At 35.9% G+C, this 12,271-nt stretch overlaps 1 long non-coding RNA gene across 1 annotated transcript; it reads right to left on the reverse strand.

Moving 5' to 3' along the window:
* Positions 1–3,937: 3,937 nt before the first annotated feature.
* LOC132160626 (uncharacterized) lies at positions 3,938–5,020 on the reverse strand. Its single transcript, XR_009438057.1, has 2 exons — positions 4,604–5,020; positions 3,938–4,028 (listed from the first exon to the last, which is right to left on the reverse strand). It is a non-coding gene; the product is annotated as an uncharacterized LOC132160626 (long non-coding RNA).
* Positions 5,021–12,271: the final 7,251 nt, after the last annotated feature.

Raw genomic sequence — 12,271 nt, forward strand, 5'->3', positions numbered from 1 at the left:
ATCTGCAATAAAGCACAATAATATCCCAATAATATCAACAGTGAGTGTAAGATAGATTAAAGTGATTATTACATTTTAAATACGGTTATATTTCTTACAAAAACACATCGATTCGCTGCAGGCCTTTGTTAACCCCCCGGAGCACTGTGAGACACTTTTTTTTATGGATGGGCAATTTTTACTTCACTTCTTTTGGACTGATCCACTGCAACAACCGCTGACTGCCATTAAACAACTTGAAAGACCAAACACAATTTTTAATATAACTCTGACTGGATTCGTAGGGAAGAAAAAAGTTATCTAGGATGCCTTGAGGGTGAGTAATTTATGGGCTAATTTTCATTTTTGGGTGGACTAACCCTTTAAACGCACTGAAACACGATATTACTATGGTAATGTGATTTAGTTTGTTTTGCACTGACAGCAATAACTGACAGAAAGTGGAGGGTATGTGAAATATCTTATATGTTTCACTTGAGAAAAAGTCACTAATCACATCACCTTTTATTTTCTTTTATTATTACATTTATTATTATTAAACATTATATTGATTTTAAGAGGGAAAAGTGTTTTTTCACCCTATTAAGTGTGGGAAAATCCATCTCTGAGCAATAAAAACATTTTCTGGGGTGGAATGAATATGAAAAAGAGCACGCAATGTCTTAATTTGCCTATTTAATGAAACAGATGAGTGTGTCTTTCATTTCAGGCCTCTTCTGTTGACAGCGAGGGAAAAAGCAATTGTGTATCAGTGTGTGTTTGGAAAGGGAGGAGGGTGCAAGGTTGAAGAAGGTGAGATTGAGTGAGCGGTCCAGACAATCAGTTTTCTTTTTTGCGGCCATTGGAGCGGGGGGTGGGCATGTCACCATCAGACAGAACCCCATTTCCTACGATTAAGCCCTCGAAAAATATTCCATTTGTCAGTGTCACGGCCCCGACACACTGCAGCCACTCAGCCATGTCTGTTGACTATGTAGCCCTGCAATTTACATCAGCCACTGACAATATTATCTCGCTGATAATGTCCTACGGCCTCCTGCCTCCATCAGATGCGTGTTCCAGCACTCAAGGCCCGTTTACATACTATGCTCACAAAGTTTGCTCATGTTGACTGGTTAACATTTGGATAAAAAAGGGATAAAGATCACTTTTTTGATGATGCTTTCTAAAAAGTGGTGTTCAAATAATTTGCAAAAAAATAAGAAGTGTTTACATAGCCAAATATTCCAATTTACACTGACAAAAGCAAGCTGTCTGTATAGAAATCGAATGGCAATCAGGTTAATGCATTTAAAGGATGCATACTAAATCACAGTAGGACCAAATTTAGATTCATATTAAAACATGCAGGTATATGCAAACAATGGGTACATTTACATGCACATCATTCTCAAAATTATTGTTTAAGCTTTATTCCAAAACACAATTATGCTTCAGTTATTGGAATTATTTGTCAATCTGATGATTACACTTGAAATGTATTACAATTTAATTTACACAGCAACAAGCAACAGTGAAAACTTAAAATAATGAAGGCAACCTGATGCTTTGTAAGCTCTGCTTCCAACTATTTTCTTAAATATTGTCCCAAATAAAACTATTAATGTGCTCACTCCATGCAAAATGAATGAATGAATGGTGGATTTATAAATGTCTCATTCATCCAATAAATTTATCAAGACAACTACAGATTTCTTATACAGCAAATGTTCAAATAGCAACACAGTATATCAATCTTCAGACAATTGTGTTGGGACAACATTTGGGGATTTCTGATGCAAGTTTTCTTGTAGTTTCAAGTAATTCAAATTTTTTGTATTTGTGACTCAAAAGATCACGTAAACTGGAAAATATGTCGCTTTTCTATTACAGTGCATTAAAATGCATATTCAAGATGAGATGTTTACACAGAATTCGGGTTAATACAAGCATATGCTGACTGTCTTATTCAAACTTCTAGAAACCAGAATAATTGCTCATAATGATTTAGAGTTTATGCATTTACATCACAGATTAGAATATGACCGAAACTGTCATGTGCACATAAACATGGCCACTGTAAAACTTTGCACATCCTTATACTAAACAAAACGAGGTCTTTGCCAGGGTTGGAATGACATGACCCACAAGCGTGCATAAGACGGCAATACACTAGAGGACAGGTGAAATATATTTCAATCTTTACCACCTGAAAGTGTTTCTGTATTAATAAGAGTCCATTACAATCTCTGTCCTGCTCTTGTGTTTTCCCGCTCCTGACAGGCAGCGGTGTTCGCCCTGACTTGATGACTAGACTCAATCACCTGTGACAGAGTTGATTTGATGTCACTTGCCAGGTCTCTCCATTTGTTTGAGCACTTAAGAGGTAATTGAGTGACATCTTAGAAACGACGACTTGCTCCAGGAGAGCACGGTGGAGCTGATGAACCACACATCGGGTGGAAGAGTGAAGCTGTTATTAATGACATCTATTTTCTCCAGTATCCTGGGAGAGACAGAGAGAGAGAGAGCTACTGGAGGAAACGCCATAGTTTATCACAACTATCAAACATATACATATATTACAGGTCACATAATAAAGATCATATTATTTGCTCACCTTCATGTCATTCCAAATCCATATGCTGTTAGTTTTTCTGTGGAAAACAAAAGTGGGGATTTTAAGCATCAAGTAAAGTAAATAATGCCAGAAATTTCATTTGTGATTGAATTCCTATGAAGGTTAATATTTCTTTCATGTTTTTACCTTCTCCGAACACATTCTTCCCTTACATGCCCCTTGGTTTCCAGTGATATTATATTCCAGGATGAAGAATGTTCGGATTAAGCTGCTCTTGACCCATCACCTCAATTGTTCTGCTGTTTGTGCCTCAGGCTACAGAGAAACAAAACTATTAGAAAAGTCTTTGCAGTGAATCTGATAAGAATGACCACCATTGTGAGATTATGGTGCATTCATTATACGTCACTTTCAAATACCGGGTTCTCTTACTTGCAGTGAGTGAGAATCTTCTTTTCTACTTTTGCACAATAAAGATATCCACAACCAAGCAAGATTAACTCCTGTCATCCATGTGGCCAGTACTATTGCAATGAAATCAATAGATTAGACTCTTAAAGAAAATCTGCATGGTTCTATATCCTTTTAGCATTCAAGGTTCAAATCAAGGTTCCTATTAAAATCAAAGAAGCTTTTTAATAACCATGACATACAGTGAATACTGTTGATTAATTTTCTATGCTCCTCTATTGTAAGTGATTTTGGATAACAGCATTTGCAAAAATTAATAAATTATTGCTTTTTACTTAAGGCAGTGTTTGTGAGAGTGTAAAAAAATGTATTCTGTTCCAGAGCAGTAGTGATTAAATGGTTTAAGCTAAGATTTTAGGTACACACTAAAAAAGGTCCAAAAACGGCATGCCTTTTCAAAAGGTAGTAACATTAAAATAATAATATAAACACTTTAAGTTACTTATGTGCACACTTAAGTGGCAAATATGGTAAAATTGTGTACCTTTTAAAAGGGTACTGCTCACGAACAGCTTTTGTAGCTTTTTTCTAGTGTACATTGTGTCTACATGTGGCCAAGTGGTCTTTTTGCTGGCGATATTCAACCCTCAAGAGATATACAATAGACTACGCCACCCTGGGACTATACCAGGGAATCACAGTTCACTTAAAATGTTATAAGGAACCCAGGTGCATTCCACTGAATAATGTGAGCAAGAGACGTGGGTAGCAAAATAGAGTTTGTTTATTAGTACAAAAGTTTAAAATGCAGGAATAGTCACCCAGCCAATTACTAAACTGGCAATCACAATCCACAATAAGGATTCACAATTACTTCGGAGCTGTGGCCTATTGGCATCAAATGGGCTAAGAGAGGGAGCAAAAGAGGAAAATCACACTAAGTGCACACACACACACACACACTCTCTCCAATACCCGTGATTTTATCAGTGGTGCTCACACAGCATAACACAGCACACGGTGAAGGAAAGCCTCACTGCCGTCGGACACACAGCTCCTGTAATTGTAATACAAACCAAAATAAATCAAATTAATAAAAATTAATCAATAAAAACTTAAATGCAGGGGAGCAAAAGAAACCCTTCCAACATAAAGAAAAGAAATAAATTCTAGCTTAAACAGCTAGATAATAACACAAAAGGAAAAGGAAAAATAAATTTAAAGACAACAATGTCCAAGAGAAAATCTCAGCATTCTGAACCAGTCCAAAATGAGAAACACCACAAAGGGCAAATGAAGAAATAAATATCTGAATGAGCGCGGCCCTCGAACTCGTTATTTCCCAACGTACGAGGAAAAGATCTTCAAAATACAGTCACAGTAGGAGCAGGTTTTAACCAACAACTCCAAAATCGGGCCGCGCTAAATCACCCAGAACAAAATGATGAAAACACACAGCAAAAATATACAGAAAAGAAACGAAAGCAAATCCAGCAGGAACAAAACAGCAGCGTGCTTCTATATGTAGTAGGGAAATGCAGCACGCCCAGTCTTAGCCCTTAATAGATAAGAAGACGATTAGTAAACTAGTTCTAGTTTATGAACAGCAATCGGAAATATAAACACACATACCAAATAACGCAGCCGTTCGCCACACCAGAAAGCAGAGCTGACGTCAGTATCCACGGGATAGAAATGAAGTAGATGCCAAACAGCATATATTGGATATCCCCACTCAACCGGTAAACACACGGGAATGCTGGGACTAGGCAGTGTAACGAGCCAGACCGCACGTAACGGTTGTTTACAATAGACTCTCCAGTGCACGCAAAGCCCCACAGAAATAACACAAGCGGTGTTAAAATGCCCAAACGGCTGTGTTTTAACCACAGACCTCTGTTGAATGCCGGTAAACAGGAAGAGCGCAGGCACAGAACAGATGACGCACCTCCGGCCCGCACCAAACAGCCATTTAAACACACCTCCCTGCGGGGAGATAGGCTACCAATAACATGACGTCACTACAGGGAGGATCTGACTAATCTGCCACATACACAAAAATTTACTTTTAAAAAGAAACCTGGCTTTAGAAGTATTCTGAAAGCCTGACATCTAGCCCCAGTCTCCTCTATGATATTCTCACAAACTTTTCACCTACAAGAGAAAGAATATGGATAATTGTGGATAATCTTATGCATTTTCCCTACAGATGAAATCTCCAACCATTGCCGGTTTATTTCCCCATGCCAAAAAGCTTTTCTTCCTCATTCTCTCCTCATACATTTGTTTGTTATCTTTGGGAGGGATTTCAAGAGATTCAAAGCTGATCAAGACACAAAAGCATATAGCGGATAAAAGACACTTAGGTAATTGGTTTAGAGAGGCTCTTCAGCATGCTAAAACTCATCCTCTTTCTTCTCACTTTGTTTTCTTTTTTATCACTGTGACAACTCTGGAGAAGAGAAAAGTAGGTGAGAAAGCAAAAGGGAAGACAAAGCGGGAAAGGGAAGAGGCTTTTAGGCTGAGCAGACGGGAGATCAGAAGCACTGAAGGAGCTGTAAACTGCTTTAGGAACACAACTCGGGTTTATCTGGCTGAGAGCTGCGGACAGCGGCCGTATCATGCCTCACGTCGAGAATGGAAAGCAACAAAAAAGGAACTGGAAAGCTGACATGAAACTGTGAAACACTATGTTTTCTAATGTAGACAATTAAACACTACATGCAATGTGGGGTAATGGGTTTTGTTTCTTGTTTAGGTTTTCTGGTCTTTTATTTTGATATTTTGCCTTGTTTCATGTGCCTTGCCCCTCATGTGATCATGTCATGTGCTACTCTTGTCTGTAGGTGTGTTCGACTTAACACAGCACTGTGCAGATCAATCAAATTCTGACTTGAAGCAGTGCATGGCTGTTAGAAACTTTGTCTGACTTGAGATGGCGCAGACGCCATGTGACTGTCCCAACAGAAGTGTGCATCCCTATGCCCTACTCCCTTCAAAGGGCAGAGCCTTTGAAGTGTGTTCTTTGAAGGGAGTAGGGCATTTCTGTCTTAAAAAAGCATTTGGAACTCTCTTGTCGATTATTATCTGTGTAACCTGCTGTTGATGAGTTGTGTTTCTGTTCATGCCAAGTCAAGTCTGTTTCAAGTCAAGTTTGTTTTAAGTCTTCGTTTGGATTTTGGATTTCACACTGTTGTTGAATAAACTGCACATGGGTTCTGATAACCTGCGTTTGGTGGACTACTTGTTACACTACACTGCTCAAGAGCTTTGGGATTTTTTTCAAAGACATTACATTTTATTAAGGAAGCATTCATTTAATTGACAAGGGTTCTACAATCTTCTGTTTCAAATACATGTTGCTCTTTTGCATTTTCTATTCATCAGAGAATCCTGATCAAATGTATCGTGTTACCACAAAAATATTAAGCAGCACAACTATTTCAACATTGATAATAATCAGAAATGTTTCTTAAGCAGCAATTCAGTATATTAGAATGATTAATTTTAATATTATCCAGTTGAGATTTGTTAATTGAGAGACTACATTAACTATTAAATACATTAGTCTATGTAAATTATGTGTAGTCGTATGGTTCTATGAAACCATTTTTATTATACTTTTTTATTATTATTATTTTTAATACATGCACTAAAGCATGTAGCAAACAAGTGCTCATCATGCAAACTATTAAAGAGCATCCCAGGATCCACCTCTTAATGTTTGATTTGTACATAACATTCAAATACGTTTTCATTACTTTTTCTGACTTGTATAATATGTAAAATAGCAGATGTTTCAACCATTAGATACAATTAGATATATATACTATATAACTACTCATCCAATGTTTGTCCAACTTGTGTAGTTGGATACAAATGGTGCATGTCTTGATGTTAGAAAAGAAACAACTTTACACCAAGAGACCAAAACAATACATGAACCTTCTTTGTTGTCTTTCTAAACGTGTTACATCATGAGGCTGAATGTGACTGAAATTTTCATCAATAAAAATGGTGTATGTGGTCAAGGACATTGAGGGAAACACAGCAAACACGGCAGTGTCATTCCTCCCACCCTCCATATGGAAATAACCCGTGAGAAAGGTGCTTACTTAAGACAGATAGGAGGAAAGATGAGCAGCTATGGATTAGAAACTGGAGGCGATTATGGCCAAGAGGAGGTGTGCATGTCTATATGTGTGTGTGTGTGTGTGTGCGTTTGCAGGGGGGACTGATTCCTCTGTGAGTGTGTAAGTGTGATTCTGGGCTGCTGGATATAAAGGAATATTAATCTGGGTTTAGTACGAGCAGGACCCCACAAACGGCTCAAGCAAACAGAGCTTAAAGGAGGCCAAGCCTCACAGAAAGTCCTAAATCTTCACATTAGCTCCCCACGTTTCTTCTACTGAACCCATAAGCTCTTTTTCTAAAGGACACCACAAACAACTTGCAACCCCCCAGCACTACCCCTACGCCACCCCGCACCCTCAGACCTACAAAATCAAGACGGATTTGAGAATCCAAGATTGCTGGGAATTTATAAATCTGAGACCCAAGTGGATCGCTGGAGATTAGACGAACCCCTCCCAGCCCAAACCCGAGGAGGCAGGGAACCATCAAAACTGCGCTCCTCTCCCAACGGTATGTCCTACTTCTGCATCTGTCAGCCACTGGGCTGGAAGGAGCTAGTTTATAGGGTGGAAATGAAAGGCAGGTGCTTTTAGACTAACCTACATTCCCTGACTATTGCCATAAACAGTACATACCTCTGTTCTGTTCGACAGCTGATTTATGAGCAGATGAGGTCTTTACCATAGTTTTACAGGATCTCTGCCATCCATACAATGGTGAAACCTGGTCCTTTCGAATCCTGGCTTAATTAAAACAGGATGCATGATTTTGTTGGTTTGTAATCTTGTAATTTGGATTTATCTATCTGACTAGCTAGCAAAACAAACAAACAAATAAAAAGAAATGATTTCCCTGTTATATGTCTGTGTTTCAAGGCTCATCCTGAAAGTTTTTTTATTTCATATTTCACAGAATTGAATTTATTGTCAATAAAAATGTAAATTAAAGGCACTATATATCAAATTAAAATATTTTTATATTTTGAAATAAACAGCAGACATGATTTTAGATCTGATGCTTTATTTAGCTAGCTAGCTAACCAACCAACTAACTAACAAATAAATAAATAAATAAATAAATAAATAGTAATTAGAAAATGTTTATTTGCCTGTTCTACGAATGTGTCTCAAGGCAGTTATTTAATATATATATTTATATATTACATTTACTTTGTAAACAAAAACTGTTAATAAATATGCACTTTAATTCAGAATAAAACACTTTTATATTAAAAAGTTAAAGTAAACAGGATGCATTTTGGAACAGATGCATTAGACCATTCCCATCATTAATGTTTGAATTTTTTAATTTTATAATTGTAAAGAAAAACGCTATATTTTTTTAATACATTTTTGCTATTTTAAAATAACTTTTAATATCATTTTAATTTTAATAGAAGACTAAAAGTCCCCAGTGAGGACTGTGAGGATGACAGAAACTCCTGATTAATATGTAAAATAGTATTAATACACAAATATTTTCCATATGTTGTAATACTATGATGAAATTGTTTCTGCTTAATTATATATACCGTACATGACGTCAGTTATGGATGAATGCATTATCTGCACGATAAATACTAGATTTTTTTTATTCGTAATGTAGAACCATGGACTTTTTAAAAAGTTGTTTTGAAAACACAATTTTTTAAAAAATTGAGTTAAACTAAAAACCTTCCAATATCCTGGTATCCACCGAGAACAGCCCAGCATCAAAGCTTTGCATAACACAAGGAGAGTGTAAAACATCTAGTAATTTAGAACTGATATTAATATGAAGTGTAGTGTGAGAGATGCAGTGTGCTGCTGGAACAGGACGCAGGGAGTTTGGTGGCCCAGCAGTCAGCAGGTAGGCTGAGGTGAGGGATTTAACTGCAGATACTAAACCTTGTTCTGTCACCCGCGGTTCTCAGGCAGGGTGTAAACCAGGAGAAGCTGCTGTCCTGCAGAGTTTCATTAACCTGCCTGCATGTCCCTAAAACCCTGCTTTACGCTTAATCAAACTGCAGCCGCTGCAGCTTCAGCACTAGTCAGGGGCTCCTGAGCGGATCCACACGCTTTTCCCAGCATCCACCGCAGGCCGGATGTGTGATGGACCCAAAACAGCTTCAGTCCAGTGAGGGTCGTCTAAAATAAGAGAGACAGAGACATGTGTGCACTGTATTATTATATAACAGTGGTCAGACATTTATGTACTTATATCAGATTGTATATTTATTAAGGAACAGTAACTGTCTGAGAGGAGAAATTACATTAAATGAAAAGATAATATTTTGAATGACCATACTTTAGATTCCTTAATCCTACAGCATACCTAACTTTAACAACTGCCAACTTTTAATAAGCAGCAAATTGAGAATTTTTTGAGGCAAATATCATAGTTAATTGTTAGTTAATAGAGAGAATTGGACCTTAAAATAAAGTGTGACCATATAATAATAATTATATTTTGTATTTAAATTAAATTAAATTAAATTAAATTAAATTAAATTAAATTAAATTAAATTAAATTAAATTAAATTAAATTAAATTAAATTAAATTAAATTAAATTAAATTAAATTAAATTAAATTAAATTAAATTAAATTAAATTTAAAACATCATTTTTTATATACATTTGTTTCCTGTCTTTGGGGAAAAATATAACTTAAAAAATTACCAAGCTTTGTTAAGCACAACTAAGACCCATTAATATTTTAAGTTCCCTGAATTCTTTGTCATAATCATAAGATTTATAAATTCATTAAAGAATAAGATAAGTGAATAGGAATAAAAATTTTAGATGAGCTGATGTGTAGATTCAGATTCATTCTTTATTGTCCTCAGAAAGAGGGAATTTGTTTTCACAGACTGTATCCAAAGTCCACATAATACACACCTCTTTCCACCAAATACAAATGATACATACCGGTATATATTCCCGCCCTGTGAATGATGGCAGTATCAATAAGAGCTGACAAATTAGGAATAGAAAGATCAATTATTTTTGAAGAGGTATTAGTGATTTTAAAAGGTTATATCTGTTTGTGCAAGAGAACATGGTAAAGTAGCAAGTGACACAATACAGAATAATGGATTCAATGATACTGCGATAAAACAGATGCAAAAGATATAGTTTCACTGAAAAAAAGCCTCAGTTCACGTATGAGCAGAAGTATGTAGGTCAAACAATGCAAAATCATTGACAACACTGAAAGGCAAGAGAAACATAGACAAAATATAAAATAGCACATGAGCATACTTTATATGTATGTATGTATGTATGTATGTGTACATTTTTGGTTGTTACCCACCAGATGAGAACCAATGATTCACATTTTATTTATATAAATTTATGACAACTCAGGGGACCCTTATAACAATCTTTTGGAAAATAAAGAGATCTATATTTTTATAGGAACTATATACTCTCTACAATGGTGAATCCAGGCCTAAAAAAATATATGTATATATATATATATATATATATATATATATGTAAAAGAAAATAAAAAAATTAATAAACCAACAAATAAATATTTGTCTGTTCTGTGTTTTTAAAGCTCTCTTTTAACATTTTTTAATTCAGCTTTTTTAACAGAATAGACAGCATGCTGGTATGCTATTCCAAATTCAGTCATTTTTAAATTGTTGGTTTTTATTAATTTATTTTTTTTACATTGCTTTTCCCTGTTGTCCAGGGTAACAGAATGGATTTTGGGCTGTTGCCCACCAAGCGAGAATCACTGTCAAATCAAAGCATCCCATGTTCTTGTTAACAAACTAACAACCCCCATCACTTTGATATTCACGACGTCCGTGTGTCTGCTGTGTAACGCACACATTTAGCAGGTCTTCAGTGATGCTGGACAGTCAGCTGATGCTTTGGGCCCGAGGCACTGCTGTACTCAGACAGCGACTTCCACAGATCAATCTTCCTCTGACACTTCATTTAGACTGCATTAATGTGGAATTAGGAGCCATTATAGCCATTGGCAGGCCTTGACAGTCTTGAAACGTGAGCAGTTATCCAGCCTCCTGGGAACCGTCATGAATTTGAATGGACCAGATAAAGTTATCCAGCCCCTGCTACAAAGCTCAATAAGTCATTAGATTTTTTTGGCTGCACATTTTCATTCAGCACTGTCATCGGTGTTTTCAGTCAGCTAAAGGAATGTGCAAGGAATTTATTTGCCTCTATTGCTCTCTCTCTCAAGTGTGAATGAAATGCTGGACTGATGTTTGCAGCCACATAACAGCAGAGAACACGATGCTGCGTTACATTGTCTGTTTCCCAAAAGCATCGTAAGCACATTGTATAGACCCATTGAACCCAATGGAGCTACAATTAACTTATTCTTACGATGCTTTTTGGAAACACAGCACTGGCTTTTTACTGCACATTTTTAGCAAATGATGCCAGTCATCAGGGTATTCTGAGAAGAACATTTGCATTTATGCCCAATATACATATTTTGGCAAAAAAATTCAGATCAGTATAATAGCAATAAAGTCAAATCATACTGTAATCATACTGTAACGAATATTTTTTGAAGTATTAAAGATTATTATAGAATACTTTACAAGAAAATACAATTACAATTAACTATTAACACTATATATTTTTTTTTCAGTGTCAAATCTGTCATTCTTCCTCTGCATAACCTCTTTAAATATGACTGTAACTCATCTATCTATCTATCTATCTATCTATCTATCTATCTATATATATATATATATATATATATATATATATATATATATATATATATATATATATATATATATAATAAACACTATTATATTAGCTACACACTGAACAATGCTCACTGCTGACATCTCACATCCAGTATTTGCTAATTACAAAACCAGTAAAGGTATTAAACCCATAACTAGAATTGAGCAATTATTGTAATATATTAAATGCAAGATGCAACAGATAGATAAAAATCTTTTTTTTTATTATAAAGAACTTTTTGTGGAATGAACATTTCATGGACGTTAAAAATGTTCTTCACGGAACCATCAATTCCAAAAAAGAAACTTTATTTTCAAGACACCTTGTTAATTTCTGACCTTGCACTTATGTCACAAAGATTGTCTTCACACTGTTCTCTCGCCTCAGCGTGACTCCTCCTGATTTGGATGCTAATGGTGTCCTCAATCACACAGTAATTAGGATTAAATAA

The sequence above is a fragment of the Carassius carassius genome, chromosome 17 (assembly GCF_963082965.1).
Source record: "Carassius carassius chromosome 17, fCarCar2.1, whole genome shotgun sequence".
NCBI lineage: Eukaryota > Metazoa > Chordata > Actinopteri > Cypriniformes > Cyprinidae > Carassius > Carassius carassius.